Below are 20656 nucleotides of genomic sequence, written 5' to 3'. Positions count from 1 at the left end.
CCATTCATACGTGGTCAGAGGGTAGGCATAGCTCACCTCGCTTAGCATCATGTCCCTACTAATTGAACCAGTCTATATGGTCGTGGGGCTTTACTATGTAATATATTTGATACGCTGGTCTTATAAGGCTACTGAGTTGTTACGAGTGAAGCTAAAGATCTGTATAAATGGTTTACCGTCAATGTATTTACCAGCAAAATTGTCGCTAAACCAGTTAACTTTTGGTTTAGTTAACCGGTTTATTTGTCCACCTCTACAAATATGGACATAAACTAATTCGTTCAAAGTACTTCATGTACAATAATTATAACAAATAACAAATTGTCTGTTTGCCATTACATAGAAAAATTTGTATGTTTAAGGACAAAACCAAACATCCTTGATTAGAATATTAGAACAAAAAAATCTCATTGATGACAAAATCTACGACAAAAAAACCCCAATAACCTTTGTTAGTCAGAATCGAACTAAAATCGAAGACATGCGTGGTCAAATGATGGTTTGTTAAAATCCATCCATTGACCCAATTATGAGTCATATATACAATAAAAGTATATATTAACGAAAAACTTGGATAGTATTGTGTAAAGTTATCCTTCTGTTAACAAGAATGGATTAACTAATTAAACAGAATCTAAATTATACATTGAGTACGTGCTTATGGGGTCCTTTTGAGAAATAATTAGGTTATTGTACAATAATATTTAACGTACAAAAACGTACGTGAATTACGCGCAAGGCAAAAACAAAGCGCTCAAGAGGAAAAAAAACAAAAAAGCTCAAAAGCCAAAATACAAAAAAACGATCAAGAATCCGTAATACGCTCAAAATGGATTTCGTGAAGAGAAGTAAAAAGATCGATCGATTCATGATCAAAAGCTGTTTTTTTTTAATGATTAATTGGGTATGTATTGAGATTTCGAGATCTAGTGATGTGATTTCATAGATCAATTTCGTGATATGTATTTTTGTACGTTAATGATCATTGTATTCTATCATTTATCGAAATACTTAAATCTCTCTTCCTCAGTTTTAAAACGTGACAATCTTCACGGGTGGCTTATAAATACAGTACTGCATATAAATTGGATGTGGATCAATGGTAGAGCACTCACTTTGCTAGTGAGAGGTATGGGGTTCAAACCTCACTATCACCAATTTATATGAGAGATATGAGGGATGACCCTAGCTTGTCAGGGTTCGAGTCCTGATCTCATCGGGTTTTATTGGCTTCTCGCTGTCGTGCCGTTTGGCGGGCGTGGGGGTCGGGTTTTATCCGGGGAATCCCTCAATAGGTGGACCGCTAAGGGCTCCGTCCATCCGTACTCGTGACCGGCTCGGGCTACCTTTAACCAATGAGTGACGCGTACTCGTGGCTGGCCGGCTCGACTGTCAACTCGTGCCCACCGTTGGTTATCGTCTGGTGGATTTACAAGGACCGGTGGTCCGGCAAAGCCGACTGTGAAAATGAAAGAGAGATTGGGAAAGATAGAGCGGTGGAGACTTAGAGCATTCACATCACATCCTTCATCTTCATCTCTATAATTACACTAAAAAACACTACATTTTCTCTCTTATATACAATTACATCTTTATCATTATCTTTCTCTTTCCTCAACTCAGAACCACTTTCAAATATATTAAAAAATAAATAGAGGATGAACAGTGATTCTTCAAATTTACTCAAAATTTACCTATCTCTTTAAATTTTCTCTCTCCTCTACTCACAACCACTTATCATTCTCTAAAACTTTTTAGAGATTTTCTCTCACAAATATTTTAGAGGACATGTGAATACTCTTCCATGCCTTTTACTTTTTGCCTTTTTGAAGATGTGTTTACCAAACTCTATTTATTTACAAGGGTAGTATATTATTTTATTATACACCTTTTAACCTACCACTCACCACATACCGTCAGGGGCGGACCCACGTAGTGTAGAACGGGGTCCCGGGATACCAATGTTTTTTAGAAATTTTCTAGAGGCGATATATTAAATTGTTTATGGACCCCATAAAAATTAAGAGTTGGAACCCATGCTATCAATACTGATGTGGTGTGGTGGTAAATTCTTGTTTTTGTATCCCAAAGGTCACTAGTTCAAGTCTTCCAACCCTCAATTTTCTATGATTTTTTCATTCTTTTTTAAATCCTACTCAATATTAGTGTAGGTTCCCTGGACGGATCGCACGAGATATCTCGATCAACTCAGGTGAGGAATCCCTGCGTAGATCGTTACGAGTATAGAACACGAATCACACGAACACACGAAACGAACACACGTTATATAATAACTCAAACACGTGATACGATATCACTATTAAAGACACACGTTACAGCTCTCGTAACAACTCGAACAAACTAACACGAACAACTAACTGGAACTCTACTCTAAACCAAGCCGTAACCTAGGTATATAAATACACGACAACTTCGCCTGGCATGTTCAGGCGAAGTTGTCCATAACTTCGCTTGACTAACAAGTTCGCCTAAACAGCGAACTTGTCAGTAACTTCGCTTAAGACATATATAAAACATAATTAACATTACAGACTCGATTACAGACACTAGACTATGAACTACTGACATTATGCACCAACAGACTCCCCCTTGGCAGTAGCTTCATGTCTTGATCTTCAAGCACGTGTCTTGTAACCTTCAATCTCTTTGTCTTCATGCATGTACTCATTCTCTCACACATACCGTGACTACTCACTGATATTTCCTCGCTTCGTCTTTCCAAGCAGGAATATAAAATATCTTCTTTTCATTTAACACTTGCAGATCAGCTTTCGATAAATTAACAAGATGCATCGGATCATACACTCTTAGCACTTCTTGTTCGTCTTCGTCTTCCATCACGGCTTCAGCAGTCTGGCAATCAACATACCACCATTTAAGGTTCTTTAACACATCCTTGGGCATTGTCTTCATCGGCACATCTTTAAGACACCGAATCGGTTTGTACTTCATTACCATCCAAGGCTTGCCATCTGCTCTCATTCCCCTTTCTTTATCTTCCACTAGCTTTCCCTTCTGTGGCTTTAATAACTCAAACTTCTTTTCTTTAATACTTTCTTTCCACACGATCTTCCCAATAACTCTGGCCATGTTGTCGTCACTTCTATTAATCAACCCCAATCTAGCCAAATCCTTCACCTCACATTCAGGCAATGTATTGAGAGATCTCAACGTTCTCTTAAAGTATTGAATACCATCATATCTTTTCACCACGAACACTTTTAGCTGTTCATCATATAGCCAACAAATAATTCCTTTCTTCGACTCAGCGTAGCCTTTGATATTATAACTTTTCTTGAACATGGTTGGAACAGCAGGCTTCTTAGTTTTGATAAACCAATGAGCATAGCCTTCCTTCCACCTAGGCTGCTCCTCCCATTCAGTCTCATCATTTGCCATCTCATTACCCATATCGGCTTTCTCAACATCTGGGATCTCGTGTTCAACATTTTCCTCAATTATCTCACCCTCTTCAATCTCATCTTCAATCACAATTTCTGCACCAATCTTTTCAATCTCCTCAATTGGCAGCACATCATCATCAAACATCACATCATCATCTAGCATATCATCATCCAATTCTTTCAAAGCATCAATCACATCATCTTCATCATCAACCATCACCACCTCATCACCACCAACTGCACCTGCAGACTCCCCCTGAGCTGTGGAAGTCCCAAGAGCTTGAGTAGTTCTTGGCAACTCACCACCTGTACCTTTCGATGCATTGGGATCATCGTCTCTATCATTTCTCTTCTTTGTCCTTAACTCATCGCCTTTACAGCTTGTCTCCCCCTGAGATGCCAAGAACTCATTCATAGCATCTATAATTCTCCCATGTTCAACCAGGAGGGACGACTGTAGTTGATTCTCTGCTACAAGGCGCTGAATAGCCTGGGTCTGGACAAGATTCACCCTTGATTGTTCTGCCACGACCCGCTCAAGTGCAGCTATTCTCTCCGAGTCTGAGAGGGTTGCATCGAAATCAAACCTCATGTGAGATGTGTCTTGAGTATACTCAGCAGGGATTTCGAATGAAACCGGGACATCAGAAGCAGTTGTGGACGTAACCGCAGGTGGTATCGTGACCGACAACCCTGCAGTTGCAACGACTGTCGACTCAACAAATTGTGCAACCACCTCTGAAGGAGTAAGCGTTGGAGGTGGTAAAGACACAATCTCCGGAGTCGTCAGCTGACAAGTAGTAGATGGAATGCCGAAAGCTGATGATGTAGCCACCACGGGAACATCCGCGGCCCTTAAACTTGTGACCTGTAGTGATGTAGGAACAATCGACATACCTGACAGTGCGGGCGGAGCGAAACGTACAACTCTTGAAGTCTCTCCAGCTCCCATACCTGCACCTGTCCTTTCCCGTCTTGAACGTCTGATCAGTTTGTGAATATCTTCTTCTTCTTCTTCTGACTCACTATCATCAACTGTCCTCTTTCTCTTCCCTAACGTCCTCTCTCAAGTCACCAACATCCTTCTCGCCTCATCCATAACATCATCAAGATCTGAGTCAGCCACCGTCGTAGCTGCTCTAGTAACACGCACAGTCGAGACACGTTCAACTGGGATCCGAACGTTCTCCTCTGGATCCACCCGATCCATATCGAAGAATCCTTGACCTCCGAATTCTGCATCAAGGTCCACTTCCTCCTCCGGTGACACAACAGGAGCAGCAGGTATAGCTTGAGATGCTCCTGCCTGTTGTGGTGCCGGGTCTCTGAACTCATCCCCACGAGCTGGCACATACCCCGGGTTTATTAAGTACCCAAAGAGTGGAGTATGCCTTGGACGCAGTTCAGGCTTGCTCCTCGCGCTGGATGTTCGGCATTTAGCGAAGATACGTTTGCTCACACTCTCCACGTATCTTATTGGACGTCGTTGAGGCAACGTGGGAGCAACATGATTCAATATCATCTGAATGAATCTTGGATACATGATGAACATCTCACGGGCCATCGCTCTTCTCTGTCTATCGATCTCGTAAAAGACCATCTGACTAAAGCTATAACGTTTGTTATAAGTTAGAGCAGTCATTGCTGACTGCATGGTCTCACCCATACCATCAGTGTCCGCCTTCCTCCCAGACATGCAGACAATCATTACGTGCATGAGGAAGCGCCACTGATCAAGTAGGAAACCCTTCCTCCGTTGTGTATCGCCCAATGGACCAGAATAGCCCATTCGTAGAAATGCTCCATCACGGAACGGAGCAACAAACTCTGTAGGGTCATCCCTAGTCTCCTCTCCAAAACGTAAAGCCACCCGTATTTGTTCAGATGAGAACTGAACCTCTTGATTGTTGACGGTTGCTCGCATAACCGGGGGCTCAACGCGGCAATCGTATTCCACAGTCTGCCAGAAATCCTCGATATTGGGGAAGGAAATCGGCAGAGTCGTAGTGATAGCGTGGAATATCCTCGAGCGAATGAGGAATGCGATTATCTCGCGGTAATCCTCAACACCGCTCGCTTCCGGGTCTAAGGTGATATACATGTTATGACCCGGGAAGAATTGCCTCTGATTATCTCCATCGTCTCCTCCAGCACCTCTAGCACCTGCTCCTGCAGCCATATCTGCAACAAACGAACCAATTTAGATAAACGTTAAGGCATAACACAAGTTCGCTTTTTACCATGAGCGAAGTTGTGAAAATCTGTATAGGCGAAGTTAAAGGTGGGGCGAAGTTGGGCACAACTTCGCTTCAACTTTAAGTTTGTCTAATAAACAATAATTAAAAAAGGGTCCAGGCGAAGTTAGTGATAACTTCGCCTGACCACAACATCGCCTCAGGCGAAGTTGAGCCTCAGGCGAAGTTACGGATAACTTCGCCGAAACCATAAATTCGCCTGAAACTGAATCGGCGACAGTAAGATCGATTCAACATCGAAAATCTGGTGTTTCGGTCAATTTTGACGATTAAGAACTCCCAAACACAAGATATTAAGGATATTTAGACGATCAGGTTGTTCATGAACACGTAAAAACAAGCTTTAAAATCCGGTTCAAAAATCCGTCGGTCCGAGGTATCGAAACAGGTCGAAACGACCTTTGATAAGCATTGACAACACGATGTACCGACACCACGAACCTTGAAATCGAAACGAAATCTGGAAAAAAGAACAAGGAATTGGAAAAACGACAAGTTCGCTGAAAACTAGTTAAGTTCGCCGGAATAAGTTCGCTTAGATCTGTGAATAATGAATCGTTTGACCTTTGAAAATCCTTATATAGGGGCGGAGTTATACAGGCGAAGTTACGGTTAACTTCGCCTAGGCGAAGTTATTCACAAGTTCGCCTGTTTAACAACTTCGCCTATATTTACAAAATCAAACCTTATAATTTGAACATTTTTCAATTAACTTTTAAAACTTCCCTTTGAGAATTAAATGACACGATCAAGTCCAAGTAACCAGATATAAAAGCATACAACTACATAAAAAGAAAACTTTTAACAATTAAAGTTTAAGGGATCAAATTTCAGTCTTTACAAGGGACTACTACGTTTTAGAAAAGATCCGAACAGGAATCATACTAATTACGTGACTGTCACATAGATCCGTGTTTAGCTGTATTATGACATAAAGAAACAGGTTGTAAGCAGGTAAATAACTTAAGATGGTTTTCATCGTTTCAGTGATCCGAGTTAAGTTCAATTAAGCTCAAAATTTAAGTGGGCAACAACTCAGAGATTATGATGCCTCCTATCTATTCTCAAAGCGTATTTGGCTTTCCCCAAGTCACCCCGAATTGACTTCGACCCGTAGTGTCTGATTAAGTTTGTAAGTACTCTTCATCTGCTTCCCGTTCTCTTTCTTACTCCATGATTGAGAAGTCTTGACATTTTCAGCTCTTAGAGTGTTTCAATAACTCATATATTATTTATTTATTTATTTATTTATTTATTTTTTTAATAAACATTTGCATAGACTTCAGAGTAGTAATCAACTGCAAGTCCCGAATCTGGATCACTGCAGTTTCTTCACACACTATCTTTACGGGAATCAGAACACTAACAGGCTCGTGTATGACTGGGTAATCGCTTTTCTGCCTATCATTCGGAAAGATATATATGAAGACATGCAAAACTCTTAAGGAGTTTCCACGTAAAATCGAGTAGATTTAGTTTGTATCACATCTACTTTTACGCACCATAAAAAGCTACCATGACATACAATGACTGTTCTAAAGCCTTTTAAGCCTAATAACTTCACTAGTTAAGCACACAAAAGCAGTATATCTATCATTTTCCAAGGTTGGATCAATTTTCTGTTAAACAAAGTAAAGTAACTTCTTACGAAGTAGTAGACTTGAAAAATAATTTCATTTCCCTCAAAAAATTTATGACTTCAAACGCCCCGATCAAGTCAAGTCTTCAGGTCAACGGCTATCCCGAAGATCCAATGGATCAGCTGGACCGACAACATACTAGTATGTGTCCTTCTAACTAGGTATGATCGACTAATTTTAAGCGAAAGAATGAAAACACATCATAAACCGCCCCGGTCACTTTCAGTCATCTGGTTAATGGCTATCCTCATATTCTACAAGTAGAAATGAGGACCAAACATGTCCTAAGACATGTCCTTCAAACTGAGGCAACCGACATAATTCTAAGCGATAGCGACGTTATATTTTTTTTTTAGTAAACATAAAAAGCATGGTTACTCGGGATTGATCATCCCATTCAACTCAATAAGGTTTTGAAATCTTGATTTGTCAAACGCTTTAGTATATAAATCAGCGAAATTATCAAGCGTATCCACCTTTTCAAGCACAATCAGTTTCTTCTCAGCACAATCCCGTATAAAATGATGACGTATGTCAATATGTTTAGTTTTACTGTGCTTCACGGGATTGTTAGTTACTGAGATAGCAGTTGTGTTATCAATGCAAATAGGAGTAAGTAAGAAATTCAGACCATAGTCGCGCAACTGTTGTTGAATCCAAAGAACCTGGGAGAAGCAGTTGGATGCTGCCATGTATTCTGCTTCACAGGTTGAAATTGCGACTGAAGTCTGCTTCTTGCATTGCCACGACACCAATCTGCCATCAAGAAACTGACATCCACCTGTTGTTGATTTCCGACTCTGATTGCACCCTCCATAATCAGAATCTGTGTAAGCGACTAGCTCCAAGTCTCCTCCTCTCGGGTACCACAACCCCAGCTTCGGCTTGCCCTTGAGATACCGCAGTATCCTCTTCGCACCCTTCAAATGAGATTCTTTTGGGTTTGCCTGAAACCGTGCACAAAGACAAACAGCAAACATTATATCAGGCCTAGAAGCAGTTAAGTACATTAAAGAACCTATAATAGTCCGATATTGAGTTGGGTCCACATCTGCATCGTTGTCTGAATCAGCACCCAATTTGTGATTGACGCAGACTGGAGTATCAAATGGAGAGCTGTCCTCCATTTTGAATCGTTTGAGAACATCATGGACATACTTCGTCTGATGAATGAACATCCCATCCTTCTTCTGATCAACCTGCAATCCTAAAAAGAAAGTTAGTTCACCCATAGCACTCATTTCAAACCTTTTCTTCATGACGGCCTCAAACTCCTGACACATGGAGACTTTTGATGCAGCAAAGATAATGTCATCCACGTAGACTTGCACCAGCAGGAAGTCGCTTCCTTCTCTCTTGAAGAACAACGTGCTATCAATCTTCCCTCTTTCAAACCCATTTTCAAGCAAGTAATCTGATAAAGTTGAGTACCAGGCACGAGGTGCCTGATGTAATCCATACAATGCCTTGCTTAATTTGTACACATGGTCTGGAAAGTCTGGGTCAGGAAAACCCGGAGGTTGCTCAACATACACAACCTCATCAACTTTCCCATTTAAGAATGCACTCTTTACGTCCAACTGAAAAACCTTCATCTTTTTATAAGCAGCAAATGCCAAAAACAATCTAATGGCTTCCAATCTTGCCACAGGAGCGAACACTTCATTATATTCAATCCCCTCTTGTTGATTAAAACCTTTAACGACTAGCCTCGCCTTGTTTCTTATAATAATCCCTTTCTCATCTCTCTTGCACTTAAACACCCATTTTGTGCCTATCGCATGCACATTCTTTGGTTTTTCAACCAAAGTCCAAACTTCCATTTTCTTGAACTGAGCCAACTCTTCTTGCATGGCTTCTACCCACGAGCTGTCCTTGAGAGCCATTTGATAATTCTTCGGTTCAATCTGGCTGATAAAGCAGGTGTACAAGCATTCGTTGATTATGCCTGTCTCCTTAATGCTTGTGTAAACACAGGTGTGCTCATTCAAGCTACGTCTTGTTTGTACACCGGAGGACACATCACCAATCACATTCTCCAAAGGGTGATCTTTATGAATTCTCGTGGTCGGAACAGAACCGACATGCAAATTGTCTTCCAAGTTAGAAGAGAGCTCGTCAATGATTGTTTCTTGCTGAGAGTGAAACGGATTGAAAAATTCTTCTTCAGTCGAGGCAGCAGGGGTATCGATAGCATTTGATGAGGAAGGTTGACATTTATCGATCAGCTGTCTTTGCAATAGATTTTCTTCCTCATCAAGGATCATCTTCGTAGCAACTCTCTCTTCTTCTTCAGCAATATCCAAATACGGTATGTTAAAAGACTTAAAAAGTTTAACATAGTCGAAAAACTCAGCAGGTCCGTTGCTTGGTTTTGGCGGTTGGTAACTTGTGATATCGGTGTTACACACCACCTCAACCTTGCTGGTCGATGTATTAAAGACACGTCTGTTGGGTGTCCCAACAACATAACCGACTAAGATTCCTTCATCGGCTACTTCACCAAATTTCGAATTTGTCTTTAAAATCGAACAAGGGGACCCGAATGGTTCAAGACCACTCAAGTTGGGCTTCCTCCCATGCATAAGCTCATAGCACGTTTTATTAAGTCGTTTAACCGTCAAGACTCTATTGAGGATATAGCAGACTGTAGCAACAGCTTCAGCCCAGAACACCACAGGAAGCTTTGAATCAGCCAGCATAGTTCTGGCTCCTTCAATTAATGTTCTATTCTTCCTTTCAGCCACTCCATTCTGTTGCGGTGTATACGGAGCGCTGTACTGGTGTTCAATCCCTTTCTGAAGGCAGAAGATCTCCATTTCAAAATTCTTGAACTCCGTTCCATTGTCACTTCTGATGAACTTAACCCTTTTATCCATAACGTTCTCAACTTTGGTAATCAAATTCTTCACCATCTGAGCCGTTTCATCTTTTGATTTCAGGAAATATACCCACGAATATCGTGAGTAGTCATCAGTGATCACCAAGCAGTATGAAGTACCTCCTAGACTTTTTGCATTCACGGGACCGAAGAGATCCATGTGAAGCAATTCTAGGGTACTGGCAATTGAATTGACCTTCTTGGTGTGATGGGATTTCTTGTGCTGCTTTCCCTTCTTGCACGGTAGACATTTGTCTTCAAAATTGAAACTTTTCAAGGGAACGCCCAGCACAAGTCCATTCTTGACAATGTGGTTCATCTTCCGAAGATGAATGTGCCCCATTCTCCTATGCCACAATTCGGACTCCGATTCGCTTGCTTTTGTCATAAGGCATGATTCTTCCGTGGCCATTTCAGTCGACCTCATATCCATAATGTACGTATTCCTGTCACGTGGAGCCTTCATCACAATCCACTCCTCTGGTATCTGAAAACCAGGATGTAACACAATTGCTTCATTCCTTGTGAAGTGTACGGTGTACTCCTTATCACAAATCTGCGACACACTCAACAGATTGTGCTTCAATTCTTCTACAAAGTTAACTTTCTCCAATGTCATCTTTCCGTTCGACACCGTTCCCATTCCTGTAATCTTGCCTCCACTTTCACCGGCAAAGCTCACTCTCCCTCCTTGAACAGGTTTCAAATCGTGTAACAAGTATTTGTTACCCGTCATGTGCCGGGAACAGCCGCTATCCACAACCCAAAGATTATTGGCAGCCCTGTTCAACTGTTCCTGCACGATAAAAGCAAAAGATTAGAATCTAGGGACCCAAGACCAATTGGTCTTGGATCTATACATCCCGAACTTCGGCTTTTCAAAGTTAGTACTTTGATAATTCCTGTAAGTCCTACTAGGATACCTCCTTGTAGATTGATTGTGAGGCCTTCCAAACCTTAGTGAATTGAAAGAATTATAGTTTGTGGTTTGGTTATTAGTAGTGTAAAACTGAGATTTGTTTCTATGAAAACCTGAATTAGTCACATTTTTGAATTTTGAATGGTTTTCATTTTTAGCAGTATGATAATTACTATTAGGCTTATTCTCAGTTTTAGTAGGTCTCACACCTCTGAATCGCTGCTTCAGAGGGCAATCTGCAACAAGATGTCCTAATTGATTACACCTAAAACAACACCTATGCTCAACTTTTTTATCAACCGGTGTTTTAGATGTCGAGGCTTTATTACAGCCCGTTCGTCTCACATATGGTGGGACATACGGGTTTAGTGGAGTACTCTTTTTATTCGTCTTATCTTTCTCTCCACCATTGGGTAATACCACCTCCTCTTTTGCCTTACCAGACTCGGATGACTTATCCGAATCCGATGAGACTGGACTTGGATCAGAAATTATGACACTTGAAACAGGCGAACTTGTTTCGCCTCCACTAACATTTGGTTCTTTACAAGTTACTTTAACTGGTACTGTCTGAGCAACCTCAAAGTCAACAGATTTCTGAACACTAGGGTTAAAAGTGTAATTGTGATTATACGGTGGTGGAACCTCATGATAACCAATTCCTCCTCTCTTAACAGAGGAACCTTGATCACTAACAAGGTGATCAAGAATAGCAGAGGAATTTCTGAACTGCTCTAGTTTTCTATTCAGTTCCACCACTTTTACCTGGTGATCAGCAATCTGTTTTTCTCTATCAGCAATTAGTTTGGTTTTTTCTTCCAAAACTTCATAGCTTAAATCAATCACTTCAATTTTTTCAGCAAGTTTTGTTTTTAGACTTTTAACATCTTTTTCACAAGCTTTTATTTTGACTTTATAGCTATTTTCTCTTGCTTTTGTAAAATGATGATCTTCTTTTAGGGTTTTAAATTCAGCATCCAACCTAACATACTGATCGGTTATAGTTGCTAATTGCTCAGACAAGTTTTCACATTTAGAACATGTAGGTTTAGAACATACCTCGAAGAGCTGGTCTTTAACATCTGCCATGAAAGCTTTTTCTTCTCCGGTAACCTTCTCACTTTCTTCAGTTTCAACCTTCGCCAAATTTGCCTGCTCAAAAGTTTCTTTAGAATGCAGGTTCCAGTTGTATTCACCATCTTCTCTGGACATCATGGCACTATAATCTTTTCTACCCTCATTATGCTGTGTAGACCTTCCCTGACTTCGTTCCACACGCTCATTCCTGCATTCCTTTGCAAAGTGACCGTTTTGCTGACAATTGTAGCATCTTACCTTCGTCTTGTCGAACCCTGGCCTTCCACCGACAAACTTTCTTCCGGTCTTATTCATAAACCTTTTCACTCTTCTCACGATCATGGCCATCTGCCATTGTAGATCCATTTCTTCCATATCATCAGCATCAATCTGGTCATAGTCTTCATCCAACATAGCTGGATCAACAATCTTCCCCTGAATGTAGTTCTCATAGGAAGCAATGAAAGAAGCATAGAGACCAAACTGCTCTTCAGCAGATTTGACACTCATAGACATCTTAGAGTAGTTGTTGCTGGGAATACTTGGAGAGTAACTACTCTTGCTTACCTGGGGTTGAGAACCACTCGATCCACCTGCTACATAGCAAACATCACCATTTGTGTTGACTGACACATGACCCTCATGTGATGAGTTTGCGCCCGACTCTCTCTTCGAGTAGTAGGCAGCAGATTCAGTCTTCGATCCTGAGCTAGTGTTGACTTTAGCTCCATACATACCTGGATCTTGTACCTGATCCGTGTGTGTCTCCTTTCTAACCATGTTAAGCTCAAAAGTTCTGAGCTTGTTGACTGCCGTTTCTAGATCATATGTAGGAAAGTCTTTGTCTTCCCTCATCAGCACAGTGTATATCTCCCATTTTGGTGGGAGAGCATCTAGAAGCTTCTCAACTATTTCTTCTTCTCGGTAGGAAATTGAATAGTTGCTCAATTTAGTCATCAGATGGTAATATCGAGTGATAATATCATCTAAAGATTCATTCTTTAAATACTTGAAGACTGAGAACTGGGTTTTGAGCAATTTTATCTTTGAAGCACGGATTCCTACATTCCCTTCAAATCTGTTCTCAGAGCTTCCCAAAGCTCTCTTGCTGACGTGTATTTTCTAAACGTATGAAGGATCTCTTGTGGAAGAGCCATAGTAATAGCAGCATGAGCCTTGCTCTCGGCCTCATACATCTCTTTCTCTTCTTCTTCCATTTTGCTATACTTTTTGATTTCATCACGACCTTCATACTCCATAACTGGTGGAATATAACCATCCTGGATGCATACCCACATCTTCGCATCCTGGTATTTGACATATTGTATGAACCGATCCTTCCATGCAACGAAATCGGTTCCCTTCAGCAATCTTGGGGCCTTAGTAGCTGACCCTGCTTCAACTTCCATCTTTACTAACTCAGAGATGTTAATCGACGACATCTTTCCTGAAAAGTAAGAAACCCGAAAAAAAATCAAAAAATTTTCTGAAAAGTACTGTAGGCGAAGTTACGGATAACTTCGCTTAAGCCTTAACTTCGCCGCTGATTAACTTCGCTGAAGAACTTCGCTGATGATTAACTTCGCTTAAGGTAAGCGAACTTAGGAGGTAGGCGGAGTTGTAGAGAACTTCGCTGAGTTAGGCGAACTTGAGAAGGTAGGCGAAGTTGTGGATAACTTCGCTTAACCTTATATCTTTGCTGAAACCCTACGTATCCTGACGGCAACTTCGCCTGATGAACACGGACGTTTTTGCAGATCTGAAATCTGGATTTTACGAGGTTTTTGACGGTGCAAAGGCTTGAATACGATGGTAGGAGGTAAGATTGACTCAAAAACACAGAAAACACGTCCCGCGAATAGTCGAAACGGGACGATTTCTACACCCGCGTGAATATCCCGAACCACACAATCGAGCAAATGCTCTGATACCAATTGTAGGTTCCCTGGACGGATCGCACGAGATATCTCGATCAACTCAGGTGCGGAATCCCTGCGTAGATCGTTACGAGTATAGAACACGAATCACACGAACACACGAAACGAACACACGTTATATAATAACTCAAACACGTGATCGATATCACTATTACAGACACACGTTACAGCTCTCGTAACAACTCGAACAAACTAACACGAACAACTAACTGGAACTCTACTCTAAACCAAGCCGTAACCTAGGTATATAAATACACGACAACTTCGCCTGGCATGTTCAGGCGAAGTTGTCCATAACTTCGCTTGACTAACAAGTTCGCCTAAACAGCGAACTTGTCAGTAACTTCGCTTAAGACATATATAAAACATAATTAACATTACAGACTCTATTACAGACACTAGACTATGAACTACTGACATTATGCACCAACAATTAGTTACTAGTTAGGGCTTTAAAATAACCAACATTCGGACACAGAGATAGAAGACCATAAGTAGAATAGGTGGAGTTTACCTTTTGTTGGATCCAGCATAGGAGCTTTGGAGTTTACCCTTTTTTTTCATTTAGAGCTCGTTTTTTGTCATTGTATTATTAACTTGCTATTTGCTAAAGGAGTTTTGGAGTTTAGAAAGATTAGAAGTGGCAGATATTGAAGGTTGGTCATAAGCAGTCTTCCATATAGCATTTATCAATTGAAATGTCTACGTATATATGGGTCTATGAAGCTGCAATAGTTGTATGGCTTTACACAGTTTTAGATCGACAAAACAAATCTCGAAGTGGTTACGCGAACATAACGTAAAGCTGTGAATATAATAGGCACTAACATCCATATCCTAAGGGATGATTTTGATTCAAAAAGAAGTATATCAAAGCCCATTCTTTGACTATTTATGTTTGTGATTTGTAGAATGTAACATGGACTTTTTGTTAATAATTTCACATTGATTTTGAAGTTATCTACATTGTATTTTGTTGATAATTTTGTGTGTTTTCTAACGAGGACCGATCGTATTTCATCATATTGTTTTATTTATGTTCATCGTCTCGACCCGAACCAAACGACGGCCGACCCGAACAACAACTGACCCGAAAAATCTAAACACCGAAAAAACGGGACCCCATTGGCCAAAATTCCTGGGTCCGCCACTGCATACCGTCTATCAAAGTTGAGAGCTAATAATTTTACTCTTTGTTATTTTATTAATTTTTTTGTTTGATATATTTTATTGTGTGAGTATGAACATTCTTTTTTTATATTTTACTTTCTTGTAAGATTTTTATTACTAGTTAGAATACAATTTTAGTTTGTCAAAGAAATATTATGTTATTATATAAAAAAGTCTTTTTAAAAAAGACAATTTATGACCCTTCGAGTATTATCAACTACTGCCAGTAGATTTACGAAGCATATATAAACAAAAAGTAAATTTTGACCCTCCAATTAAAAGTTTTGTTACCTTTCATATACCACGAAAGTTCATTCCACCGTGTGCCTAAAAAATGGTTGGACAACCCTATTCTATTTGACCCGACTCATTTTACCCGATCTATTTTATGCCCCGGGTAACAAAAATTTCTGAATCCGCCACTGACCGCATATATGTCTATAAATATCGTGTCCTCACTTTGCATATGTGTGTGTGTGTAATCAGAGATAGAGAGAGATCCTCATGGGTTCAATACATGATAACAAGTCACATGCAGTGTGTTTCCCAGCCCCAGCACAAGGTCACATTAACCCCATGCTAAAACTTGCAAAACTCCTTCACTCCAAAGGTTTCATGATCACCTTTGTAGTCACCGAGTACGACCACCAGCGCCTTCTACGATCACTAGGCTCTGACGCCCTTAAAGATCGCCCTTCGTTCCACTTCGAGACCTATTCGGATGGTCTTCCACCACCGAAAAACCCTAATGTCAGTCCGGACACTCCGTCTTTAGTCAAGTCCATCCTTGCAAAGGGTTTGGGTCAAATTAAAAGTGTCTTCGCTAAAGCGAGTGCTGATTATTCCCCAGTGACTTGCATGGTGGCCGATATCCTTATGGGTTTCACCCTCACTGCCGCCGAAGAATTGGGTGTCCCCGCTGTGCTCCTATGGACATCCGGACCGGGTTCACTCATATGTTTCGATCAGATCGCCAATCTAATACAAAAAGGTTTGATGCCCCTCAAAGGTAAATATTTTCCCCATTTATTATTGTACAATCAAGTTAAATATATTTCTCACAAACTTTATTGTACATGTTTTGGCGTATTACAAAGATATATCTCATAGTGGACATTGTTATAGAATACTATAGAACAAGTTTATATACAGAAAGTTTAAAAAGTATATCGAATACATCTGTTGTTAAAGACTAGATAGAACCTGCTATTTATAAGAATTCATGGTTGCAAACAAGTTGCCAAATTTTTCAAGGTCATGAGCAGTGTTAATACTTTACATAGGGAAAAAACTGCTACATAAACATCACACATCACACTGATTTGAATTATCTAAAAATAATAATTAGGAACTTTGGTGTCGTAAAATTTTTACTGGGTCACTTTGCGACACCATATTGATTTTAGGATTTTTTTTTATTTTACTTATTTTTTAATTCTTATATCGTAACGAACGCAACGAAAACCAACCAAATGTCAATTTTGTTTTAGTTCAGGTATTGTAACAAACATGATGTTAACTGACTGAATATGTGTAAACTCACCGTCATAGTGAACGGGATTGACAAAGCTCGGGTTTTACTACGCCTGAGTTTTACTAAAAACTGACCGACTTCACCATGTTGGTCTATCTCAATATTTAATTTTTTTTGGTTTTATATATTTTTTTGTTCTGTTACCATAACAAAAACTGAAATCTACTGAAATTGCGTCAACTTAACGCCTTAACACCCAGGATCGACAATACTTGAGTTATCACCATCCGAGTTTTACCAACCTGCTCCGGCACAACATGCCAGACAAAACCCTAGTTTATTATAAAGAGACTTAGGAATTAATGCTCAAGTAAATTACCAAAATAAATAACTTTGACATATTTTTTTCCCAAAATAGACATGTCTACTTTAGTTTACATCTATCCAATTATTGAGTTTTTGACCAATAAACAAGTGATACGTCAGCGAAGCTGGCTAAGCCTTAGTCGCCACTTTATGAACACGAAATTTTATGAAAAGCAAAGGGGCCCAACTTAAGCCTATAATAATTCGACACATATTCGGGGGTATTTGCTTGTATGTTAATGGAACATTTATGTTTTGAAAAACAGTTTAATTTTGAAGAAGATTTTAAGGAGAAAATCCTTAAATATCGGAGGTTTATGGCAGAAAAAAATTACATTTGCCGTTATCGGCCTACCATCAAGTAGATTGTAATCGGTATATTTAGTTTATAAACTTTATAAAAATGGTAAGTAAAAAAAGTTAAACCCAATAAGTAAACACATATAATATAGTGACTAAAACATTCAGCCGAGAAAGGAAAAGATAGAGGCCGACTAAATATTTAGCTGCGTAGATAAAAGTATTTAGTTTTTACGTGTATCCAAATTAATCATTATCTGTTTCTTGTGCAGATCCAAGTTATTTAGACAATGGGTATTTGGATACAGTCATTGATTGTATCCCTGCCATGCCGGGAATGCGTCTAAAAGATATTCCTCCTTTTGCTAGAATGATTTATCCTGGTGACAAGTATATGGTTGAATTTTTTCAGCAAGAAATATGAGAGCGAAAACCGCAAAGGCCATTATTTTCAACACTTTTAACGAGCTAGAATATGATATTCTAGAGGCGCTCTCGTCGAAACTCCCTAAGTGCTACGGCATAGGCCCTTTGCATCTACTTGAGAATAATAATGTTGATAAATCTCTAGATTCCATTAAATCAAATCTTTGGAAAGAAGAGCCTAAGTGCTTAGAATGGTTAGATGGCAAAGAGCCATTGTCAGTTGTTTATGTAAATTTTGGTAGCATCACTGTGATGACACCTCAACAACTAGTCGAGTTTTGTTGGGGACTTGCTAAGAGCAAACAATCATTCTTGTGGGTGATACGACCGGACCTTTTGGGTGGTGATTCCGTTGTGCTTCCACCCGAGTTTTTGGCGGAGACAAGCAATAGAGGGATGTTTGTTGGTGCCCACAAGAAAAGGTTCTAAGTCACCCGTCAATAGGAGGGTTTTTAACGCATAGTGGATGGAATTCTACACTTGAAAGTATCTCTTATGGTGTCCCAATGATTTGTTGGCCGTTTTTCTCTGATCAACAACCGAATTGCCGGTTGAGTTGCAATAAGTGGAAGATTGCCTTGGAGATCGACAACAATGTTAAGAGAGATGAAGTTTCGAAGCTAGTGATCGAGTTGATGAATGGAGAAAAGGGAAAAGAGATGAGAAACAATGTCATTGATTTAATGAACAAGGCTAAGGCAGCATGCACATTTCCTTCTGGTTCATCTGTGATTAATATGGAGAAACTAATTAATCTGCTAAAAAATTCTCCAAAATAACTCTTGATCTATTTTGTATGCATGTATCTTTATCGCATTGTGCCACCTATTTTCAAAAATAAATTCTATTTTATGTGCTTGGTCATGGCCTTTTACAAGAGAAATCTATTTAACTTTTTATCATGTCATGATCCATATAAATGAGAATACGACGAAATTATTGAAAAAGCATGGTCAAGTCATAGGTATTTAACATATTCATAGCTAAGGCTTTTACATAAACTGGTGACGAAACATATAACTTGTATAAATCTTTTTATTTTCCAACTTGATCCAATTCATTCGTTCGTAAGCTATTTACTCGACCGCAAACATTTCTGGTAGGGGTGTTCAAAACTATCCGAATCCGTATTCGAATTATCCAACTATCCGTATCCGAACTATCCAAAAATTCGGGTTCGGATTCGGATAGCAGTTTTCAGATTTTTCGGATATACGAATTATCTGAATTATCCGGCATTTTAATTTTAACATTTTTAAATTTATCTATACGATATATAATACATGAGACATGGGTAAATTAAGACACCTCATTTTTAAGTAATTTACAATTTTTAATGGCTAATGTAAATCTTACATAGCATGCAAGATATGGACAAACTTGTTCATTAAAAAATATGCATTGAAATAGTTACAACATAGCCCCATAAACTTTACTCAACTTTTGTAAATTTAAGAAATAGTTACTACTTGAATCTTTATCTTTACCCATATATTCCTTTTAATTTTAATTGTAAATAATTTCCAACCAAAGATTTTCTAACGACCATAAGTTTTTCATACGTTAATATTTTTTATAAAAAATTACACCATAAAAATATGCATTTTATTGTCTTTAATTTGGGTATGGTTTTACTATAATTTTTCAAATAAAAAAAAATTAACATATTACGTATGAGTATTCACAATTTGGTTTTAACTGTTTCTAAGATACACTGTGTCACACCCCGACCAAAGGCGGCGGAACATGTCGGGGTGCAACGATTGCTCATAAGCGCATGACACTATTTAAAGCGACAATATTTAACAAACTCATTTCATTTCACAACATCGAAAATGTCACATAACCAAATATTCATAACTCAAATACAACAAAATATAACAAAATATAGCAAATCAAATATTGTTCATTTTTGCTAATATCCTAACGGTATTTGTGACGTTTTCTTCACCGAACTCCATAATCAACATAGATGCAAACCTGTAACATTTCATAAAATAAAGTTTATCAACACAAAGGTTGGTGAGCAATTCATAAGTTTGAGCAATAGATATATAGTATGAAAAGCCACAAAACTAGTATACAAAACCATAAATAATAGCTATAAACTTGGATAAATAGTTATCGCTAACAAGTTAGCGACACCCAACTATAAGGGGTTGCCAAATAGTTTAGGATTTTATAGTTATCGTTAATTGCATTACGTTAACGACACCTTGCCATGAGGGGTTGCCAAATGGTCTAGGATTTATAGTTCCACCATCCAAAACCGATAAACACATAGTCAAATAAGCATAGAACACCAAATCGAGCAATTATTCAAGTAAGGTATACGACAATGTTTGTGGTTTAAGACCCAACTATAAAACATTTAGTTTAGATAAGTTGAAATGTCACCCCCAAAATGAAAGATAGAAAACGGGGTATGAAGTTATTCACATTCAAGTAATAAACTTGAAAGATTGATTATTTGGAGATTTGCCGGAACGACGAGTTTAACGTATGAAGCCTAAATAAAAGAAAGTCTTGGATTTAGAAAGGTTGTCTTGAAGATCTTTAAATAAAATAATTGTTGCAAAAACTAATCAATTAAAGTTCAAGGTTTAAAATGTAACTATTTAAGAATTTATAATAATAACCCTTTAAAAAAATGTAAGTTTGCTCAAAACCGGGTTAAAGTATCTAACATTAATATTTAGTTAACCAATGTTAAGTAATAAGGTGGAGAAAATGCTAAAATGCAAGTTCCATTAGGCTAAAGATACTAAAACGGGTTTTTAACGAGT

General features: G+C 39.0%; 1 pseudogene across 1 annotated transcript; it reads left to right on the top strand.

Annotated features, from left to right (window-relative positions):
- The first annotated feature begins 15783 nt into the window (after nucleotides 1–15783).
- On the top strand, nucleotides 15784–18729 carry LOC143587841 (7-deoxyloganetin glucosyltransferase-like; annotated as a pseudogene). Its single transcript, XR_013144981.1, has 2 exons — nucleotides 15784–16313; nucleotides 17717–18729. The product of XR_013144981.1 is annotated as a 7-deoxyloganetin glucosyltransferase-like (transcript).
- Nucleotides 18730–20656: the final 1927 nt, after the last annotated feature.

This window comes from Bidens hawaiensis, unplaced genomic scaffold (genome assembly GCF_021521415.1).
Source record: "Bidens hawaiensis isolate Kalapana, Puna unplaced genomic scaffold, B.hawaiensis_p1.1 tig00035904_1, whole genome shotgun sequence".
Lineage (NCBI taxonomy): Eukaryota > Viridiplantae > Streptophyta > Magnoliopsida > Asterales > Asteraceae > Bidens > Bidens hawaiensis.
This window is presented reverse-complemented; position numbering and strand designations above follow the sequence as displayed.